This window comes from Lissotriton helveticus, chromosome 8 (genome assembly GCF_964261635.1).
Source record: "Lissotriton helveticus chromosome 8, aLisHel1.1, whole genome shotgun sequence".
Lineage (NCBI taxonomy): Eukaryota > Metazoa > Chordata > Amphibia > Caudata > Salamandridae > Lissotriton > Lissotriton helveticus.
The window spans coordinates 1,166,115,931-1,166,140,664 of NC_136069.1; positions in this window are offsets into that span (position 1 = coordinate 1,166,115,931).

Sequence of the window (24,734 nt, forward strand, 5' to 3'; positions counted from 1 at the left end):
TGAGTTTTGGCTCCCTAGAAGCATGAAAATGACGATAACGATGCTCATTTTATCTCCAAAAGTGATGATCAACCTCTGAGAGTCAAAATTAGTTGAAAGATGAACATTTTCAAAACGTAACATTTTGGTCATCTCAGAGCAATTTCATCAGGTCGCGGGTCATCGATCGTTTTGAATGAAAAATTGAACGTTCTCGCATGAACAATAATTTACTCTAAATGTTGTTTATATCTCTTCCCGCAGTGAATAAACACGCTTTAAGCCCTCGAAGTGAGCATTTGGGTCCTTTTAAGTCACTTTTAACCATAAGCCAAATCTTGAGTTTTGGCTCCCTAGAAGCATGAAAATGACGATAACGATGCTCATTTTATCTCCAAAAGTGATGATCCACCTCTGAGAGTCAAAATTAGTTGAAAGATGAAAATTTTCAAAACGGAACATTTTGGTAATCTCAGAGTCATTTCATCAGGTCGCGGGTCATCGATCGTTTTGCATGAAAAATTGAACGTTCTCGCATGAACATTAATTCACTCTAAATATTGTTTATATCTCTTTCCGCAGTGAATAAACACGTTTTAAGCCCTCCAAGTGAGCATTTGGGTCCTTTTAAGTCACTTTTAACCATAAGCCAAATCTTGAGTTTTGGCTCCCTAGAAGCATGAAAATGACGATAACGATGCTCATTTTATCTCCAAAAGTGATGATCCACCTCTGAGAGTCAAAATTAGTTGAAAGATGAAAATTTTCAAAACGGAACATTTTGGTAATCTCAGAGTCATTTCATCAGGTAGCGGGTCATCGATCGTTTTGCATGAAAAATTGAACGTTCTCGCATGAACATTAATTCACTCTAACTATTGTTTATATCTCTTCCGGCAGTGAATAAACACGTTTTAAGCCCTCGAAGTGAGCATTTTGGGCCTTTTAAGTCACTTTTAACCATGAGCCAAATCTTGAGTTTTGGCTCCCTAGAAGCATGAAAATGACGATAACGATGCTCATTTTATCTCCAAAAGTGATGATCAACCTCTGAGAGTCAAAATTAGTTGAAAGATGAACATTTTCAAAACGTAACATTTTGGTCATCTCAGAGCAATTTCATCAGGTCGCGGGTCATCGATCGTTTTGAATGAAAAATTGAACGTTCTCGCATGAACAATAATTTACTCTAAATGTTGTTTATATCTCTTCCCGCAGTGAATAAACACGCTTTAAGCCCTCGAAGTGAGCATTTGGGTCCTTTTAAGTCACTTTTAACCATAAGCCAAATCTTGAGTTTTGGCTCCCTAGAAGCATGAAAATGACGATAACGATGCTCATTTTATCTCCAAAAGTGATGATCCACCTCTGAGAGTCAAAATTAGTTGAAAGATGAAAATTTTCAAAACGGAACATTTTGGTAATCTCAGAGTCATTTCATCAGGTCGCGGGTCATCGATCGTTTTGCATGAAAAATTGAACGTTCTCACATGAACATTAATTCACTCTAACTATTGTTTATATCTCTTCCGGCAGTGAATAAACACGTTTTAAGCACTCGAAGTGAGCATTTTGGGCCTTTTAAGTCACTTTTAACCATGAGCCAAATCTTGAGTTTTGGCTCCCTAGAAGCATGAAAATGACGATAACGATGCTCATTTTATCTCCAAAAGTGATGATCAACCTCTGAGAGTCAAAATTAGTTGAAAGATGAAAATTTTCAAAACGGACCATTTTGGTCATCTCAGAGTAATTTCATCAGGTCGCGGGTCATCGATCGTTTTGCATGAAAAATTGAACGTTCTCGCATGAACAATAATTTACTCTAAATGTTGTTTATATCTCTTCCCGCAGTGAATAAACACGTTTTAAGCCCTCCAAGTGAGCATTTGTGTCCTTTTACGTCACTTTTAACCATAAGCCAAATCTTGAGTTTTGGCTCCCTAGAAGCATGAAAATGACGATAACGATGCTCATTTTATCTCCAAAAGTGATGATCCACCACTGAGAGTCAAAATTAGTTGAAAGATGAAAATTTTCAAAACGGAACATTTTGGTAATCTCAGAGTCATTTCATCAGGTCGCTGGTCATCGATCGTTTTGCATGAAAAATTGAACGTTCTCGCATGAACAATAATTTACTCTAAATGTTGTTTATATCTCTTCCCGCAGTGAATAAACACGTTTTAAGCCCTCCAAGTGAGCATTTGGGTCCTTTTAAGTCACTTTTAACCATAAGCCAAATCTTGAGTTTTGGCTTCCTAGAAGCATGAAAATGACGATAACGATGCTCATTTTATCTCCAAAAGTGATGATCCACCTCTGAGAGTCAAAATTAGTTGAAAGATGAAAATTTTCAAAACGGAACATCTTGGTAATCTCAGAGTCATTTCATCAGGTCGCGGGTCATCGATCGTTTTGCATGAAAAATTGAACGTTCTCGCATGAACATTAATTCACTCTAACTATTGTTTATATCTCTTCCCGCAGTGAATTCACACGTTTTAAGCCCTCGAAGTGAGCATTTGGGTCCTTTTAAGTCACTTTTAACCATAAGCCAAATCTTGAGTTTTGGCTCCCTAGAAGCATGAAAATGACTATAACGATGCTCATTTTATCTCCAAAAGTGATGATCCACCTCTGAGAGTCAAAATTAGTTGAAAGATGAAAATTTTCAAAACGGAACATTTTGGTCATCTCAGAGTCATTTCATCAGGTCGCGGGTCATCGATCGTTTTGCATGAAAAATTGAACGTTCTCGAATGAACATTAATTCACTCTAACTATTGGTTATATCTCTTCCCGCACTGAATAAACACGTTTTAAGCCCTCGAAGTGAGCATTTTGGGCCTTTTCAGTCACTTTTAACCATGAGCCAAATCTTGAGTTTTGGCTCCCTAGAAGCATGAAAATGGCGATAACGATGCTCATTTTATCTCCAAAAGTGATGATCCACCTCTGAGAGTCAAAATTAGTTGAAAGATGAACTTTTTCAAAACGGACCATTTTGGTCATCTCAGAGCAATTTCATCAGGTCGCGGGTCATCGATTGTTTTGCATGAAAAATTGAACGTTCTCGCATGAACAATAATTTACTCTAAATGTTGTTTATATCTCTTCCCGCAGTGAATAAACACGTTTTAAGCCCTCCAAGTGAGCATTTGTGTCCTTTTAAGTCACTTTTAACCATAAGCCAAATCTTGAGTTTTGGCTCCCTAGAAGCATGAAAATGACGATAACGATGCTCATTTTATCTCCAAAAGTGATGATCCACCTCTGAGAGTCAAAATTAGTTGAAAGATGAAAATTTTCAAAATTGAACATTTTGGTAATCTCAGAGTCATTTCATCAGGTCGCGGGTCATCGATCGTTTTGCATGAAAAATTGAACGTTCTCGCATGAACATTAATTCACTCTAACTTTGTTTATATCTCTTCCCGCAGTGAATAAACACGTTTTAAGCCCTCGAAGTGAGCATTTGGGTCCTTTTAAGTCACTTTTAACCATAAGCCAAATCTTGTGTTTTGGCTCCCTAGAAGCATGAAAATGACGATAATGATGCTCATTTTATCTCCAAAAGTGATGATCAACCTCTGAGAGTCAAAATTAGTTGAAAGATGAAAATTTTCAAAACTGACCATTTTGGTCATCTCAGAGCAATTTCATCAGGTCGCGGGTCATCGATCGTTTTGCATGAAAAATTAAACGTTCTCGCATGAACATTAATTCACTCTAAATATTGTTTATATCTCTTTCCGCAGTGAATAAACACGTTTTAAGCCCTCAAAGTGAGCATTTGGGTCCTTTTAAGTCACTTTTAACCATAAGCCAAATCTTGAGTTTTGGCTCCCTAGAAGCATGAAAATGACGATAATGATGCTCATTTTATCTCCAAAAGTGATGATCAACCTCTGAGAGTCAAAATTAGTTGAAAGATGAAAATTTTCAAAACGGACCATTTTGGTCATCTCAGAGTAATTTCATCAGGTCGCGGGTCATCGATCGTTTTGCATGAAAAATTGAACGTTCTCGCATGAACAATAATTTACTCTAAATGTTGTTTATATCTCTTCCCGCAGTGAATAAACACGTTTTAAGCCCTCCAAGTGAGCATTTGTGTCCTTTTAAGTCACTTTTAACCATAAGACAAATCTTGAGTTTTGGCTCCCTAGAAGCATGAAAATGACGATAACGATGCTCATTTTATCTCCAAAAGTGATGATCCACCTCTGAGAGTCAAAATTAGTTGAAAGATGAAAATTTTCAAAACGGAACATTTTGGTAATCTCAGAGTCATTTCATCAGGTCGCGGGTCATCGATCGTTTTGCATGAAAAATTGAACGTTCTCGCATGACCATTAATTCACTCTAACTATTGTTTATATCTCTTCCCGCAGTGAATAAACACGTTTTAAGCCCTCGAAGTGAGCATTTGGGTCCTTTTAAGTCACTTTTAACCATAAGCCAAATCTTGAGTTTTGGCTCCCTAGAAGCATGAAAATGACGATAACGATGCTCATTTTATCTCCAAAAGTGATGATCCACCTCTGAGAGTCAAAATTAGTTGAAAGATGAACTTTTTCAAAACGGAACATTTTGGTCATCTCAGAGTCATTTCATCAGGTCGCGGGTCATCGATCGTTTTGCATGAAAAATTGAACGTTCTCGCATGAACATTAATTCACTCTAAATATTGTTTATATCTCTTTCCGCAGTGAATAAACACGTTTTAAGCCTTCAAAGTGAGCATTTGGGTCCTTTTAAGTCACTTTTAACCATAAGCCAAATCTTGTGTTTTGGCTCCCTAGAAGCATGAAAATGACGATAATGATGCTCATTTTATCTCCAAAAGTGATGATCAACCTCTGAGAGTCAAAATTAGTTGAAAGATGAAAATTTTCAAAACGGACCATTTTGGTCATCTCAGAGCAATTTCATCAGGTCGCGGGTCATCGATCGTTTTGCATGAAAAATTAAACGTTCTCGCATGAACAATAATTTACTCTAAATGTTGTTTATATCTCTTCCCGCAGTGAATAAACACGTTTAAGCCCTTGAAGTGAGCATTTGGGTCCTTTTATGTCACCTTTAACCATAAGCCAAATCTTGAGTTTTGGCTCCCTAGAAGCATGAAAGTGACGATAACGATGCTCATTTTATCTCCAAAAGTGATGATCCACCTCTGAGAGTCAAAATTAGTTGAAAGATGAACATTTTCAAAACGGAACATTTTGGTAATCTCAGAGTCATTTCATCAGGTAGCGGGTCATCGATCGTTTTGCATGAAAAATTGAACGTTCTCGCATGAACATTAATTCACTCTAACTATTGTTTATATCTCTTCCGGCAGTGAATAAACACGTTTTAAGCCCTCGAAGTGAGCATTTTGGGCCTTTTAAGTCACTTTTAACCATGAGCCAAATCTTGAGTTTTGGCTCCCTAGAAGCATGAAAATGACGATAACGATGCTCATTTTATCTCCAAAAGTGATGATCAACCTCTGAGAGTCAAAATTAGTTGAAAGATGAACATTTTCAAAACGTAACATTTTGGTCATCTCAGAGCAATTTCATCAGGTCGCGGGTCATCGATCGTTTTGAATGAAAAATTGAACGTTCTCGCATGAACAATAATTTACTCTAAATGTTGTTTATATCTCTTCCCGCAGTGAATAAACACGCTTTAAGCCCTCGAAGTGAGCATTTGGGTCCTTTTAAGTCACTTTTAACCATAAGCCAAATCTTGAGTTTTGGCTCCCTAGAAGCATGAAAATGACGATAACGATGCTCATTTTATCTCCAAAAGTGATGATCCACCTCTGAGAGTCAAAATTAGTTGAAAGATGAAAATTTTCAAAACGGAACATTTTGGTAATCTCAGAGTCATTTCATCAGGTCGCGGGTCATCGATCGTTTTGCATGAAAAATTGAACGTTCTCACATGAACATTAATTCACTCTAACTATTGTTTATATCTCTTCCGGCAGTGAATAAACACGTTTTAAGCACTCGAAGTGAGCATTTTGGGCCTTTTAAGTCACTTTTAACCTTGAGCCAAATCTTGAGTTTTGGCTCCCTAGAAGCATGAAAATGACGATAACGATGCTCATTTTATCTCCAAAAGTGATGATCAACCTCTGAGAGTCAAAATTAGTTGAAAGATGAAAATTTTCAAAACGGACCATTTTGGTCATCTCAGAGTAATTTCATCAGGTCGCGGGTCATCGATCGTTTTGCATGAAAAATTGAACGTTCTCGCATGAACAATAATTTACTCTAAATGTTGTTTATATCTCTTCCCGCAGTGAATAAACACGTTTTAAGCCCTCCAAGTGAGCATTTGTGTCCTTTTACGTCACTTTTAACCATAAGCCAAATCTTGAGTTTTGGCTCCCTAGAAGCATGAAAATGACGATAACGATGCTCATTTTATCTCCAAAAGTGATGATCCACCTCTGAGAGTCAAAATTAGTTGAAAGATGAAAATTTTCAAAACGGAACATTTTGGTAATCTCAGAGTCATTTCATCAGGTCGCTGGTCATCGATCGTTTTGCATGAAAAATTGAACGTTCTCGCATGAACAATAATTTACTCTAAATGTTGTTTATATCTCTTCCCGCAGTGAATAAACACGTTTTAAGCCCTCCAAGTGAGCATTTGGGTCCTTTTAAGTCACTTTTAACCATAAGCCAAATCTTGAGTTTTGGCTTCCTAGAAGCATGAAAATGACGATAACGATGCTCATTTTATCTCCAAAAGTGATGATCCACCTCTGAGAGTCAAAATTAGTTGAAAGATGAAAATTTTCAAAACGGAACATCTTGGTAATCTCAGAGTCATTTCATCAGGTCGCGGGTCATCGATCGTTTTGCATGAAAAATTGAACGTTCTCGCATGAACATTAATTCACTCTAACTATTGTTTATATCTCTTCCCGCAGTGAATTCACACGTTTTAAGCCCTCGAAGTGAGCATTTGGGTCCTTTTAAGTCACTTTTAACCATAAGCCAAATCTTGAGTTTTGGCTCCCTAGAAGCATGAAAATGACTATAACGATGCTCATTTTATCTCCAAAAGTGATGATCCACCTCTGAGAGTCAAAATTAGTTGAAAGATGAAAATTTTCAAAACGGAACATTTTGGTCATCTCAGAGTCATTTCATCAGGTCGCGGGTCACCGATCGTTTTGCATGAAAAATTGAACGTTCTCGCATGAACATTAATTCACTCTAACTTTGTTTATATCTCTTCCCGCAGTGAATAAACACGTTTTAAGCCCTCGAAGTGAGCATTTGGGTCCTTTTAAGTCACTTTTAACCATAAGCCACATCTTGTGTTTTGGCTCCCTAGAAGCATGAAAATGACGATAATGATGCTCATTTTATCTCCAAAAGTGATGATCAACCTCTGAGAGTCAAAATTAGTTGAAAGATGAAAATTTTCAAAACTGACCATTTTGGTCATCTCAGAGCAATTTCATCAGGTCGCGGGTCATCGATCGTTTTGCATGAAAAATTAAACGTTCTCGCATTAACATTAATTCACTCTAAATATTGTTTATATCTCTTTCCGCAGTGAATAAACACGTTTTAAGCCCTCAAAGTGAGCATTTGGGTCCTTTTAAGTCACTTTTAACCATAAGCCAAATCTTGAGTTTTGGCTCCCTAGAAGCATGAAAATGACGATAATGATGCTCATTTTATCTCCAAAAGTGATGATCAACCTCTGAGAGTCAAAATTAGTTGAAAGATGAAAATTTTCAAAACGGACCATTTTGGTCATCTCAGAGTAATTTCATCAGGTCGCGGGTCATCGATCGTTTTGCATGAAAAATTGAACGTTCTCGCATGAACAATAATTTACTCTAAATGTTGTTTATATCTCTTCCCGCAGTGAATAAACACGTTTTAAGCCCTCCAAGTGAGCATTTGTGTCCTTTTAAGTCACTTTTAACCATAAGACAAATCTTGAGTTTTGGCTCCCTAGAAGCATGAAAATGACGATAACGATGCTCATTTTATCTCCAAAAGTGATGATCCACCTCTGAGAGTCAAAATTAGTTGAAAGATGAAAATTTTCAAAACGGACCATTTTGGTCATCTCAGAGTAATTTCATCAGGTCGCGGGTCATCGATCGTTTTGCATGAAAAATTGAACGTTCTCGCATGACCATTAATTCACTCTAACTATTGTTTATATCTCTTCCCGCAGTGAATAAACACGTTTTAAGCCCTCGAAGTGAGCATTTGGGTCCTTTTAAGTCACTTTTAACCATAAGCCAAATCTTGAGTTTTGGCTCCCTAGAAGCATGAAAATGACGATAACGATGCTCATTTTATCTCCAAAAGTGATGATCCACCTCTGAGAGTCAAAATTAGTTGAAAGATGAACTTTTTCAAAACGGAACATTTTGGTCATCTCAGAGTCATTTCATCAGGTCGCGGGTCATCGATCGTTTTGCATGAAAAATTGAACGTTCTCGCATGAACATTAATTCACTCTAAATATTGTTTATATCTCTTTCCGCAGTGAATAAACACGTTTTAAGCCTTCAAAGTGAGCATTTGGGTCCTTTTAAGTCACTTTTAACCATAAGCCAAATCTTGTGTTTTGGCTCCCTAGAAGCATGAAAATGACGATAATGATGCTCATTTTATCTCCAAAAGTGATGATCAACCTCTGAGAGTCAAAATTAGTTGAAAGATGAAAATTTTCAAAACGGACCATTTTGGTCATCTCAGAGCAATTTCATCAGGTCGCGGGTCATCGATCGTTTTGCATGAAAAATTAAACGTTCTCGCATGAACAATAATTTACTCTAAATGTTGTTTATATCTCTTCCCGCAGTGAATAAACACGTTTTAAGCCCTCGAAGTGAGCATTTGGGTCCTTTTATGTCACTTTTAACCATAAGCCAAATCTTGAGTTTTGGCTCCCTAGAAGCATGAAAGTGACGATAACGATGCTCATTTTATCTCCAAAAGTGATGATCCACCTCTGAGAGTCAAAATTAGTTGAAAGATGAACTTTTTCAAAACGAAACGTTTTGGTCATCTCAGAGTCATTTCATCAGGTCGCGGGTCATCGATCGTTTTGCATGAAAAATTGAACGTTCTCGCATGAACAATAATTTACTCTAAATGTTGTTTATATCTCTTCCTGCAGTGAATTAACACGTTTTAAGCCCTCGAAGTGAGCATTTGGGTCCTTTATAGTCACTTTTAACCATAAGCCAAATCTTGAGTTTTGGCTCCCTAGAAGCATGAAAATGACTATAACAATGCTCATTTTATCTCCAAAAGTGATGATCCACCTCTGAGAGTCAAAATTAGTTGAAAGATGAACTTTTTCAAAACGGACCATTTTTGTCATCTCAGAGCAATTTCATCAGGTCGCGGGTCATCGATCGTTTTGCATGAAAAATTGAACGTTCTTGCATGAACATTAATTCACTCTAAATATTGTTTATATCTCTTTCCGCAGTGAATAAACACGTTTTAAGCCCTCCAAGTGAGCATTTGGGTCCTTTTAAGTCACTTTTAACCATAAGCCAAATCTTGAGTTTTGGCTCCCTAGAAGCATGAAAATGACGATAACGATGCTCATTTTATCTCCAAAAGTGATGATCCACCTCTGAGAGTCAAAATTAGTTGAAAGATGAAAATTTTCAAAACGGAACATTTTGGTAATCTCAGAGTCATTTCATCAGGTAGCGGGTCATCGATCGTTTTGCATGAAAAATTGAACGTTCTCGCATGAACATTAATTCACTCTAACTATTGTTTATATCTCTTCCGGCAGTGAATAAACACGTTTTAAGCCCTCGAAGTGAGCATTTTGGGCCTTTTAAGTCACTTTTAACCATGAGCCAAATCTTGAGTTTTGGCTCCCTAGAAGCATGAAAATGACGATAACGATGCTCATTTTATCTCCAAAAGTGATGATCAACCTCTGAGAGTCAAAATTAGTTGAAAGATGAACATTTTCAAAACGTAACATTTTGGTCATCTCAGAGCAATTTCATCAGGTCGCGGGTCATCGATCGTTTTGAATGAAAAATTGAACGTTCTCGCATGAACAATAATTTACTCTAAATGTTGTTTATATCTCTTCCCGCAGTGAATAAACACGCTTTAAGCCCTCGAAGTGAGCATTTGGGTCCTTTTAAGTCACTTTTAACCATAAGCCAAATCTTGAGTTTTGGCTCCCTAGAAGCATGAAAATGACGATAACGATGCTCATTTTATCTCCAAAAGTGATGATCAACCTCTGAGAGTCAAAATTAGTTGAAAGATGAACATTTTCAAAACGGACCATTTTGGTCATCTCAGAGTAATTTCATCAGGTCGCGGGTCATCGATCGTTTTGCATGAAAAATTGAACGTTCTCGCATGAACAATAATTTACTCTAAATGTTGTTTATATCTCTTCCTGCAGTGAATAAACACGTTTTAAGCCCTCCAAGTGAGCATTTGTGTCCTTTTACGTCACTTTTAACCATAAGCCAAATCTTGAGTTTTGGCTCCCTAGAAGCATGAAAATGACGATAACGATGCTCATTTTATCTCCAAAAGTGATGATCCACCTCTGAGAGTCAAAATTAGTTGAAAGATGAAAATTTTCAAAACGGAACATTTTGGTAATCTCAGAGTCATTTCATCAGGTCGCTGGTCATCGATCGTTTTGCATGAAAAATTGAACGTTCTCGCATGAACATTAATTCACTCTAACTATTGTTTATATCTCTTAACGCAGTGAATAAACACGTTTTAAGCCCTCGAAGTGAGCATTTGGGTCCTTTTAAGTCACTTTTAAGCATAAGCCAAATCTTGAGTTTTGGCTCCCTTGAAGCATGATAATGACGATAACGATGCTCATTTTATCTCCAAAAGTGATGATCCACCTCTGAGAGTCAAAATTAGTTGAAAGATGAACTTTTTCAAAACGGAATATTTTGGTCATCTCAGAGTCATTTCATCAGGTCGCGGGTCATCGATCGTTTTGCATGAAAAATTGAACGTTCTCGCATGAACATTAATTCACTCTAAATATTGTTTATATCTCTTTCCGCAGTGAATAAACACGTTTTAAGCCCTCAAAGTGAGCATTTGGGTCCTTTTAAGTCACTTTTAACCATAAGCCAAATCTTGTGTTTTGGCTCCCTAGAAGCATGAAAATGACGATAATGATGCTCATTTTATCTCCAAAAGTGATGATCAACCTCTGAGAGTCAAAATTAGTTGAAAGATGAAAATTTTCAAAACGGACCATTTTGGTCATCTCAGAGCAATTTCATCAGGTCGCGGGTCATCGATCGTTTTGCATGAAAAATTAAACGTTCTCGCATGAACAATAATTTACTCTAAATGTTGTTTATATCTCTTCCCGCAGTGAATAAACACGTTTTAAGCCCTCGAAGTGAGCATTTGGGTCCTTTTATGTCACTTTTAACCATAAGCCAAATCTTGAGTTTTGGCTCCCTAGAAGCATGAAAATGACGATAACGATGCTCATTTTATCTCCAAAAGTGATGATCCACCTCTGAGAGTCAAAATTAGTTGAAAGATGAACTTTTTCAAAACGGAACATTTTGGTCATCTCAGAGTCATTTCATCAGGTCGCGGGTCATAGATCGTTTTGCATGAAAAATTGAACGTTCTTGCATGAACATTAATTCACTCTAAATATTGTTTATATCTCTTTCCGCGGTGAATAAACACGTTTTAAGCCCTCAAAGTGAGCATTTGGGTCCTTTTAAGTCACTTTTAACCATAAGCCAAATCTTGAGTTTTGGCTCCCTAGAAGCATGAAAATGACGATAACGATGCTCATTTTATCTCCAAAAGTGATGATCAACCTCTGAGAGTCAAAATTAGTTGAAAGACGAAAAATTTCAAAACGGACCATTCTGGTCATCTCAGAGCAATTTCATCAGGTCGCGGGTCATCGATCGTTTTGCATGAAAAATTGAACGTTCTCGCATGAACAATAATTTACTCTAAATGTTGTTTATATCTCTTCCTGCAGTGAATTAACACGTTTTAACCTTCAAAGTGAGCATTTGGGTCCTTTTAAGTCACTTTTAACCATAAGCCAAATCTTGAGTTTTGGCTCCCTAGAAGCATGAAAATGACTATAACGATGCTCATTTTATCTCCAAAAGTGATGATCCACCTCTGAGAGTCAAAATTAGTTGAAAGATGAACTTTTTCAAAACGGACCATTTTGGTCATCTCAGAGCAATTTCATCAGGTCGCGGGTCATCGATCGTTTTGCATGAAAAATTGAACGTTCTCGCATGAACATTAATTCACTCTAAATATTGTTTATATCTCTTTCCGCAGTGAATAAACACGTTTTAAGCCCTCCAAGTGAGCATTTGGGTCCTTTTAAGTCACTTTTAACCATAAGCCAAATCTTGAGTTTTGGCTCCCTAGAAGCATGAAAATGACGATAACGATCCTCATTTTATCTCCAAAAGTGATGATCCACCTCTGAGAGTCAAAATTAGTTGAAAGATGAAAATTTTCAAAACGGAACATTTTGGTAATCTCAGAGTCATTTCATCAGGTCGCGGGTCATCGATCGTTTTGCATGAAAAATTGAACGTTCTCGCATGAACATTAATTCACTCTAACTATTGTTTATATCTCTTACGGCAGTGAATAAACACGTTTTAAGCCCTCGAAGTGAGCATTTTGGGCCTTTTAAGTCACTTTTAACCATGAGCCAAATCTTGAGTTTTGGCTCCCTAGAAGCATGAAAATGACGATAACGATGCTCATTTTATCTCCAAAAGTGATGATCAACCTCTGAGAGTCAAAATTAGTTGAAAGATGAACATTTTCAAAACGTAACATTTTGGTCATTTCAGAGCAATTTCATCAGGTCGCGGGTCATCGATCGTTTTGAATGAAAAATTGAACGTTCTCGCATGAACAATAATTTACTCTAAATGTTGTTTATATCTCTTCCCGCAGTGAATAAACACGCTTTAAGCCCTCGAAGTGAGCATTTGGGTCCTTTTAAGTCACTTTTAACCATAAGCCAAATCTTGAGTTTTGGCTCCCTAGAAGCATGAAAATGACGATAACGATGCTCATTTTATCTCCAAAAGTGATGATCCACCTCTGAGAGTCAAAATTAGTTGAAAGATGAAAATTTTCAAAACGGAACATTTTGGTAATCTCAGAGTCATTTCATCAGGTCGCGGGTCATCGATCGTTTTGCATGAAAAATTGAACGTTCTCGCATGAACATTAATTCACTCTAACTATTGTTTATATCTCTTCCCGCAGTGAATAAACACGTTTTAAGCCCTCGAAGTGAGCATTTGGGTCCTTTTAAGTCACTTTTAACCATAAGCCAAATCTTGTGTTTTGGCTCCCTAGAAGCATGAAAATGACGATAATGATGCTCATTTTATCTCCAAAAGTGATGATCAACCTCTGAGAGTCACAATTAGTTGAAAGATGAAAATTTTCAAAACGGACCATTTTGGTCATCTCAGAGTAATTTCATCAGGTCGCGGGTCATCGATCGTTTTGCATGAAAAATTGAACGTTCTCGCATGAACAATAATTTACTCTAAATGTTGTTTATATCTCTTCCCGCAGTGAATAAACACGTTTTAAGCCCTCCAAGTGAGCATTTGTGTCCTTTTAAGTCACTTTTAACCATAAGCCAAATCTTGAGTTTCGGCTCCCTAGAAGCATGAAAATGACGATAACGATGCTCATTTTATCTCCAAAAGTGATGATCCACCTCTGAGAGTCAAAATTAGTTGAAAGATGAAAATTTTCAAAACGGAACATTTTGGTAATCTCAGAGTCATTTCATCAGGTCGCGGGTCATCGATCGTTTTGCATGAAAAATTGAACGTTCTCGCATGAACATTAATTCACTCTAACTTTGTTTATATCTCTTCCCGCAGTGAATAAACACGTTTTAAGCCCTCGAAGTGAGCATTTGGGTCCTTTTAAGTCACTTTTAACCATAAGCCAAATCTTGTGTTTTGGCTCCCTAGAAGCATGAAAATGATGATAATGATGCTCATTTTATCTCCAAAAGTGATGATCAACCTCTGAGAGTCAAAATTAGTTGAAAGATGAAAATTTTCAAAACTGACCATTTTGGTCATCTCAGAGCAATTTCATCAGGTCGCGGGTCATCGATCGTTTTGCATGAAAAATTGAACGTTCTCGCATGAACATTAATTCACTCTAACTATTGTTTATATCTCTTCCGGCAGTGAATAAACACGTTTTAAGCCCTCGAAGTGAGCATTTTGGGCCTTTTAAGTCACTTTTAACCATGAGCCAAATCTTGAGTTTTGGCTCCCTAGAAGCATGAAAATGACGATAACGATGCTCATTTTATCTCCAAAAGTGATGATCAACCTCTGAGAGTCAAAATTAGTTGAAAGATGAACATTTTCAAAACGTAACATTTTGGTCATCTCAGAGCAATTTCATCAGGTCGCGGGTCATCGATCGTTTTGAATGAAAAATTGAACGTTCTCGCATGAACAATAATTTACTCTAAATGTTGTTTATATCTCTTCCCGCAGTGAATAAACACGCTTTAAGCCCTCGAAGTGAGCATTTGGGTCCTTTTAAGTCACTTTTAACCATAAGCCAAATCTTGAGTTTTGGCTCCCTAGAAGCATGAAAATGACGATAACGATGCTCATTTTATCTCCAAAAGTGATGATCCACCTCTGAGAGTCAAAATTAGTTGAAAGATGAAAATTTTCAAAACGGAACATTTTGGTAATCTCAGAGTCATTTCATCAGGTCGCGGGTCATCGATCGTTTTGCATGAAAAATTGAACGTTCTCGCATGAACATTAATTCACTCTAACTATTGTTTATATCTCTTCCGGCAGTGAATAAACACGTTTTAAGCACTCGAAGTGAGCATTTTGGGCCTTTTAAGTCACTTTTAACCATGAGCCAAATCTTGAGTTTTGGCTCCCTAGAAGCATGAAAATGACGATAACGATGCTCATTTTATCTCCAAAAGTGATGATCAACCTCTGAGAGTCAAAATTAGTTGAAAGATGAAAATTTTCAAAACGGACCATTTTGGTCATCTCAGAGTAATTTCATCAGGTCGCGGGTCATCGATCGTTTTGCATGAAAAATTGAACGTTCTCGCATGAACAATAATTTACTCTAAATGTTGTTTATATCTCTTCCCGCAGTGAATAAACACATTTTAAGCCCTCCAAGTGAGCATTTGTGTCCTTTTACGTCACTTTTAACCATAAGCCAAATCTTGAGTTTTGGCTCCCTAGAAGCATGAAAATGACGATAACGATGCTCATTTTATCTCCAAAAGTGATGATCCACCTCTGAGAGTCAAAATTAGTTGAAAGATGAAAATTTTCAAAACTGAACATTTTGGTAATCTCAGAGTCATTTCATCAGGTCGCTGGTCATCGATCGTTTTGCATGAAAAATTGAACGTTCTCGCATGAACATTAATTCACTCTAACTATTGTTTATATCTCTTAACGCAGTGAATAAACACGTTTTAAGCCCTCGAAGTGAGCATTTGGGTCCTTTTAAGTCACTTTTAACCATAAGCCAAATCTTGTGTTTTGGCTCCCTAGAAGCATGAAAATGACGATAATGATGCTCATTTTATCTCCAAAAGTGATGATCAACCTCTGAGAGTCACAATTAGTTGAAAGATGAAAATTTTCAAAACGGACCATTTTGGTCATCTCAGAGTAATTTCATCAGGTCGCGGGTCATCGATCGTTTTGCATGAAAAATTGAACGTTCTCGCATGAACAATAATTTACTCTAAATGTTGTTTATATCTCTTCCCGCAGTGAATAAACACGTTTTAAGCCCTCCAAGTGAGCATTTGTGTCCTTTTAAGTCACTTTTAACCATAAGCCAAATCTTGAGTTTCGGCTCCCTAGAAGCATGAAAATGAAGATAACGATGCTCATTTTATCTCCAAAAGTGATGATCCACCTCTGAGAGTCAAAATTAGTTGAAAGATGAAAATTTTCAAAACGGAACATTTTGGTAATCTCAGAGTCATTTCATCAGGTCGCGGGTCATCGATCGTTTTGCATGAAAAATTGAACGTTCTCGCATGAACATTAATTCACTCTAACTTTGTTTATATCTCTTCCCGCAGTGAATAAACACGTTTTAAGCCCTCGAAGTGAGCATTTGGGTCCTTTTAAGTCACTTTTAACCATAAGCCAAATCTTGTGTTTTGGCTCCCTAGAAGCATGAAAATGATGATAATGATGCTCATTTTATCTCCAAAAGTGATGATCAACCTCTGAGAGTCAAAATTAGTTGAAAGATGAAAATTTTCAAAACTGACCATTTTGGTCATCTCAGAGCAATTTCATCAGGTCGCGGGTCATCGATCGTTTTGCATGAAAAATTGAACGTTCTCGCATGAACAATAATTTACTCTAAATGTTGTTTATATCTCTTCCCGCAGTGAATAAACACGTTTTAAGCCCTCCAAGTGAGCATTTGTGTCCTTTTAAGTCACTTTTAACCATAAGACAAATCTTGAGTTTTGGCTCCCTAGAAGCATGAAAATGACGATAACGATGCTCATTTTATCTCCAAAAGTGATGATCCACCTCTGAGAGTCAAAATTAGTTGAAAGATGAAAATTTTCAAAACGGAACATTTTGGTAATCTCAGAGTCATTTCATCAGGTAGCGGGTCATCGATCGTTTTGCATGAAAAATTGAACGTTCTCGCATGAACATTAATTCACTCTAACTATTGTTTATATCTCTTCCGGCAGTGAATAAACACGTTTTAAGCCCTCGAAGTGAGCATTTTGGGCCTTTTAAGTCACTTTTAACCATGAGCCAAATCTTGAGTTTTGGCTCCCTAGAAGCATGAAAATGACGATAACGATGCTCATTTTATCTCCAAAAGTGATGATCAACCTCTGAGAGTCAAAATTAGTTGAAAGATGAACATTTTCAAAACGTAACATTTTGGTCATCTCAGAGCAATTTCATCAGGTCGCGGGTCATCGATCGTTTTGAATGAAAAATTGAACGTTCTCGCATGAACAATAATTTACTCTAAATGTTGTTTATATCTCTTCCCGCAGTGAATAAACACGCTTTAAGCCCTCGAAGTGAGCATTTGGGTCCTTTTAAGTCACTTTTAACCATAAGCCAAATCTTGAGTTTTGGCTCCCTAGAAGCATGAAAATGACGATAACGATGCTCATTTTATCTCCAAAAGTGATGATCCACCTCTGAGAGTCAAAATTAGTTGAAAGATGAAAATTTTCAAAACGGAACATTTTGGTAATCTCAGAGTCATTTCATCAGGTCGCGGGTCATCGATCGTTTTGCATGAAAAATTGAACGTTCTCGCATGAACATTAATTCACTCTAACTATTGTTTATATCTCTTCCGGCAGTGAATAAACACGTTTTAAGCACTCGAAGTGAGCATTTTGGGCCTTTTAAGTCACTTTTAACCATGAGCCAAATCTTGAGTTTTGGCTCCCTAGAAGCATGAAAATGACGATAACGATGCTCATTTTATCTCCAAAAGTGATGATCAACCTCTGAGAGTCAAAATTAGTTGAAAGATGAAAATTTTCAAAACGGACCATTTTGGTCATCTCAGAGTAATTTCATCAGGTCGCGGGTCATCGATCGTTTTGCATGAAAAATTGAACGTTCTCGCATGAACAATAATTTACTCTAAATGTTGTTTATATCTCTTCCCGCAGTGAATAAACACGTTTTAAGCCCTCCAAGTGAGCATTTGTGTCCTTTTACGTCACTTTTAACCATAAGCCAAATCTTGAGTTTTGGCTCCCTAGAAGCATGAAAATGACGATAACGATGCTCATTTTATCTCCAAAAGTGATGATCCACCTCTGAGAGTCAAAATTAGTTGAAAGATGAAAATTTTCAAAACTGAACATTTTGGTAATCTCAGAGTCATTTCATCAGGTCGCTGGTCATCGATCGTTTTGCATGAAAAATTGAACGTTCTCGCATGAACATTAATTCACTCTAACTATTGTTTATATCTCTTAACGCAGTGAATAAACACGTTTTAAGCCCTCGAAGTGAGCATTTGGGTCCTTTTAAGTCACTTTTAACCATAAGCCAAATCTTGTGTTTTGGCTCCCTAGAAGCATGAAAATGACGATAATGATGCTCATTTTATCTCCAAAAGTGATGATCAACCTCTGAGAGTCACAATTAGTTGAAAGATGAAAATTTTCAAAACGGACCATTTTGGTCATCTCAGAGTAATTTCATCAGGTCGCGGGTCATCGATCGTTTTGCATGAAAAATTGAACGTTCTCGCATGAACAATAATTTACTCTAAATGTTGTTTATATCTCTTCCAGCAGTGAATAAACACGTTTTAAGCCCTCCAAGTGAGCATTTGTGTCCTTTTAAGTCACTTTTAACCATAAGCCAAATCTTGAGTTTCGGCTCCCTAGAAGCATGAAAATGACGATAACGATGCTCATTTTATCTCCAAAAGTGATGATCCACCTCTGAGAGTCAAAATTAGTTGAAAGATGAAAATTTTCAAAACGGAACATTTTGGTAATCTCAGAGTCATTTCATCAGGTCGCGGGTCATCGATCGTTTTGCATGAAAAATTGAACGTTCTCGCATGAACATTAATTCACTCTAACTTTGTTTATATCTCTTCCCGCAGTGAATAAACACGTTTTAAGCCCTCGAAGTGAGCATTTGGGTCCTTTTAAGTCACTTTTAACCATAAGCCAAATCTTGTGTTTTGGCTCCCTAGAAGCATGAAAATGATGATAATGATGCTCATTTTATCTCCAAAAGTGATGATCAACCTCTGAGAGTCAAAATTAGTTGAAAGATGAAAATTTTCAAAACTGACCATTTTGGTCATCTCAGAGCAATTTCATCAGGTCGCGGGTCATCGATCGTTTTGCATGAAAAATTGAACGTTCTCGCATGAACAATAATTTACTCTAAATGTTGTTTATATCTCTTCCCGCAGTGAATAAACACGTTTTAAGCCCTCCAAGTGAGCATTTGTGTCCTTTTAAGTCACTTTTAACCATAAGACAAATCTTGAGTTTTGGCTCCCTAGAAGCATGAAAATGACGATAACGATGCTCATTTTATCTCCAAAAGTGATGATCCACCTCTGAGAGTCAAAATTAGTTGAAAGATGAAAATTTTCAAAACGGAACATTTTGGTAATCTCAGAGTCATTTCATCAGGTAGCGGGTCATCGATCGTTTTGCATGAAAAATTGAACGTTCTCGCATGAACATTAATTCACTCTAACTATTGTTTATATCTCTTCCGGCAGTGAATAAACACGTTTTAAGCCCTCGAAGTGAGCATTTTGGGCCTTTTAAGTCACTTTTAACCATGAGCCAAATCTTGAGTTTTGGCTCCCTAGAAGCATGAAAATGACGATAACGATGCTCATTTTATCTCCAAAAGTGATGATCAACCTCTGAGAGTCAAAATTAGTTGAAAGATGAACATTTTCAAAACGTAACATTTTGGTCATCTCAGAGCAATTTCATCAGGTCGCGGGTCATCGATCGTTTTGAATGAAAAATTGAACGTTCTCGCATGAACAATAATTTACTCTAAATGTTGTTTATATCTCTTCCCGCAGTGAATAAACACGCTTTAAGCCCTCGAAGTGAGCATTTGGGTCCTTTTAAGTCACTTTTAACCATAAGCCAAATCTTGAGTTTTGGCTCCCTAGAAGCATGAAAATGACGATAACGATGCTCATTTTATCTCCAAAAGTGATGATCCACCTCTGAGAGTCAAAATTAGTTGAAAGATGAAAATTTTCAAAACGGAACATTTTGGTAATCTCAGAGTCATTTCATCAGGTCGCGGGTCATCGATCGTTTTGCATGAAAAATTGAACGTTCTCGCATGAACATTAATTCACTCTAACTATTGTTTATATCTCTTCCGGCAGTGAATAAACACGTTTTAAGCACTCGAAGTGAGCATTTTGGGCCTTTTAAGTCACTTTTAACCATGAGCCAAATCTTGAGTTTTGGCTCCCTAGAAGCATGAAAATGACGATAACGATGCTCATTTTATCTCCAAAAGTGATGATCAACCTCTGAGAGTCAAAATTAGTTGAAAGATGAAAATTTTCAAAACGGACCATTTTGGTCATCTCAGAGTAATTTCATCAGGTCGCGGGTCATCGATCGTTTTGCATGAAAAATTGAACGTTCTCGCATGAACAATAATTTACTCTAAATGTTGTTTATATCTCTTCCCGCAGTGAATAAACACGTTTTAAGCCCTCCAAGTGAGCATTTGTGTCCTTTTACGTCACTTTTAACCATAAGCCAAATCTTGAGTTTTGGCTCCCTAGAAGCATGAAAATGACGATAACGATGCTCATTTTATCTCCAAAAGTGATGATCCACCTCTGAGAGTCAAAATTAGTTGAAAGATGAAAAATTTCAAAACTGAACATTTTGGTAATCTCAGAGTCATTTCATCAGGTCGCTGGTCATCGATCGTTTTGCATGAAAAATTGAACGTTCTCGCATGAACATTAATTCACTCTAACTATTGTTTATATCTCTTAACGCAGTGAATAAACACGTTTTAAGCCCTCGAAGTGAGCATTTGGGTCCTTTTAAGTCACTTTTAAGCATAAGCCAAATCTTGAGTTTTGGCTCCCTTGAAGCATGATAATGACGATAACGATGCTCATTTTATCTCCAAAAGTGATGATCCACCTCTGAGAGTCAAAATTAGTTGAAAGATGAACTTTTTCAAAACGGAATATTTTGGTCATCTCAGAGTCATTTCATCAGGTCGCGGGTCATCGATCGTTTTGCATGAAAAATTGAACGTTCTCGCATGAACATTAATTCACTCTAAATATTGTTTATATCTCTTTCCGCAGTGAATAAACACGTTTTAAGCCCTCAAAGTGAGCATTTGGGTCCTTTTAAGTCACTTTTAACCATAAGCCAAATCTTGTGTTTTGGCTCCCTAGAAGCATGAAAATGACGATAATGATGCTCATTTTATCTCCAAAAGTGATGATCAACCTCTGAGAGTCAAAATTAGTTGAAAGATGAAAATTTTCAAAACGGACCATTTTGGTCATCTCAGAGCAATTTCATCAGGTCGCGGGTCATCGATCGTTTTGCATGAAAAATTAAACGTTCTCGCATGAACAATAATTTACTCTAAATGTTGTTTATATCTCTTCCCGCAGTGAATAAACACGTTTTAAGCCCTCGAAGTGAGCATTTGGGTCCTTTTATGTCACTTTTAACCATAAGCCAAATCTTGAGTTTTGGCTCCCTAGAAGCATGAAAATGACGATAACGATGCTCATTTTATCTCCAAAAGTGATGATCAACCTCTGAGAGTCAAAATTAGTTGAAAGATGAACTTTTTCAAAACGGAACATTTTGGTCATCTCAGAGTCATTTCATCAGGTCGCGGGTCATCGATCGTTTTGCATGAAAAATTGAACGTTCTCGCATGAACAATAATTTACTCTAAATGTTGTTTATATCTCTTCCTGCAGTGAATTAACACGTTTTAAGCCTTCAAAGTGAGCATTTGGGTCCTTTTAAGTCACTTTTAACCATAAGCCAAATCTTGAGTTTTGGCTCCCTAGAAGCATGAAAATTACTATAACGATGCTCATTTTATCTCCAAAAGTGATGATCCACCTCTGAGAGTCAAAATTAGTTGAAAGATGAACTTTTTCAAAACGGACCATTTTGGTCATCTCAGAGCAATTTCATCAGGTCGCGGGTCATCGATCGTTTTGCATGAAAAATTGAACGTTCTCGCATGAACATTAATTCACTCTAAATATTGTTTATATCTCTTTCCGCAGTGAATAAACACGTTTTAAGCCCTCGAAGTGAGCATTTTGGGCCTTTTAAGTCACTTTTAACCATGAGCCAAATCTTGAGTTTTGGCTCCCTAGAAGCATGAAAATGACGATAACGATGCTCATTTTATCTCCAAAAGTGATGATCAACCTCTGAGAGTCAAAATTAGTTGAAAGATGAACATTTTCAAAACGTAACATTTTGGTCATTTCAGAGCAATTTCATCAGGTCGCGGGTCATCGATCGTTTTGAATGAAAAATTGAACGTTCTCGCATGAACAATAATTTACTCTAAATGTTGTTTATATCTCTTCCCGCAGTGAATAAACACGCTTTAAGCCCTCGAAGTGAGCATTTGGGTCCTTTTAAGTCACTTTTAACCATAAGCCAAATCTTGAGTTTTGGCTCCCTAGAAGCATGAAAATGACGATAACGATGCTCATTTTATCTCCAAAAGTGATGATCCACCTCTGAGAGTCAAAATTAGTTGAAAGATGAAAATTTTCAAAACGGAACATTTTGGTAATCTCAGAGTCATTTCATCAGGTCGCGGGTCATCGATCGTTTTGCATGAAAAATTGAACGTTCTCGCATGAACATTAATTCACTCTAACTATTGTTTATATCTCTTCCCGCAGTGAATAAACACGTTTTAAGCCCTCGAAGTGAGCATTTGGGTCCTTTTAAGTCACTTTTAACCATAAGCCAAATCTTGTGTTTTGGCTCCCTAGAAGCATGAAAATGACGATAATGATGCTCATTTTATCTCCAAAAGTGATGATCAACCTCTGAGAGTCACAATTAGTTGAAAGATGAAAATTTTCAAAACGGACCATTTTGGTCATCTCAGAGTAATTTCATCAGGTCGCGGGTCATCGATCGTTTTGCATGAAAAATTGAACGTTCTCGCATGAACAATAATTTACTCTAAATGTTGTTTATATCTCTTCCCGCAGTGAATAAACACGTTTTAAGCCCTCCAAGTGAGCATTTGTGTCCTTTTAAGTCACTTTTAACCATAAGCCAAATCTTGAGTTTCGGCTCCCTAGAAGCATGAAAATGACGATAACGATGCTCATTTTATCTCCAAAAGTGATGATCCACCTCTGAGAGTCAAAATTAGTTGAAAGATGAAAATTTTCAAAACGGAACATTTTGGTAATCTCAGAGTCATTTCATCAGGTCGCGGGTCATCGATCGTTTTGCATGAAAAATTGAACGTTCTCGCATGAACATTAATTCACTCTAACTTTGTTTATATCTCTTCCCGCAGTGAATAAACACGTTTTAAGCCCTCGAAGTGAGCATTTGGGTCCTTTTAAGTCACTTTTAACCATAAGCCAAATCTTGTGTTTTGGCTCCCTAGAAGCATGAAAATGATGATAATGATGCTCATTTTATCTCCAAAAGTGATGATCAACCTCTGAGAGTCAAAATTAGTTGAAAGATGAAAATTTTCAAAACTGACCATTTTGGTCATCTCAGAGCAATTTCATCAGGTCGCGGGTCATCGATCGTTTTGCATGAAAAATTGAACGTTCTCGCATGAACAATAATTTACTCTAAATGTTGTTTATATCTCTTCCCGCAGTGAATAAACACGTTTTAAGCCCTCCAAGTGAGCATTTGTGTCCTTTTAACCCCTTCGACGCTCATGACGAGCTGGGCTCGTCATGCAGTAGCCTCCTGCTACGCTCATGACGAGCCCAGCTCGTCATGTAAAGTGCATCTGCTGCTTTTCCAGCACAGGGGAAAAATCCCCATAGCGTTCAAGTGGTTAAGTCACTTTTAACCATAAGACAAATCTTGAGTTTTGGCTCCCTAGAAGCATGAAAATGACGATAACGATGCTCATTTTATCTCCAAAAGTGATGATCCACCTCTGAGAGTCAAAATTAGTTGAAAGATGAAAATTTTCAAAACGGAACATTTTGGTAATCTCAGAGTCATTTCATCAGGTCGCGGGTCATCGATCGTTTTGCATGAAAAATTGAAGGTTCTCGCATGACCATTAATTCACTCTAACTATTGTTTATATCTCTTCCCGCAGTGAATAAACACGTTTTAAGCCCTCGAAGTGAGCATTTGGGTCCTTTTAAGTCACTTTTAACCATAAGCCAAATCTTGAGTTTTGGCTCCCTAGAAGCATGAAAATGACGATAACGATGCTCATTTTATCTCCAAAAGTGATGATCCACCTCTGAGAGTCAAAATTAGTTGAAAGATGAACTTTTTCAAAACTGAACATTTTGGTCATCTCAGAGTCATTTCATCAGGTCGCGGGTCATCGATCGTTTTGCATGAAAAATTGAACGTTCTCGCATGAACATTAATTCACTCTAACTATTGTTTATATCTCTTCCGGCAGTGAATAAACACGTTTTAAGCCCTCGAAGTGAGCATTTTGGGCCTTTTAAGTCACTTTTAACCATGAGCCAAATCTTGAGTTTTGGCTCCCTAGAAGCATGAAAATGACGATAACGATGCTCATTTTATCTCCAAAAGTGATGATCAACCTCTGAGAGTCAAAATTAGTTGAAAGATGAACATTTTCAAAACGTAACATTTTGGTCATCTCAGAGCAATTTCATCAGGTCGCGGGTCATCGATCGTTTTGAATGAAAAATTGAACGTTCTCGCATGAACAATAATTTACTCTAAATGTTGTTTATATCTCTTCCCGCAGTGAATAAACACGCTTTAAGCCCTCGAAGTGAGCATTTGGGTCCTTTTAAGTCACTTTTAACCATAAGCCAAATCTTGAGTTTTGGCTCCCTAGAAGCATGAAAATGACGATAACGATGCTCATTTTATCTCCAAAAGTGATGATCCACCTCTGAGAGTCAAAATTAGTTGAAAGATGAAAATTTTCAAAA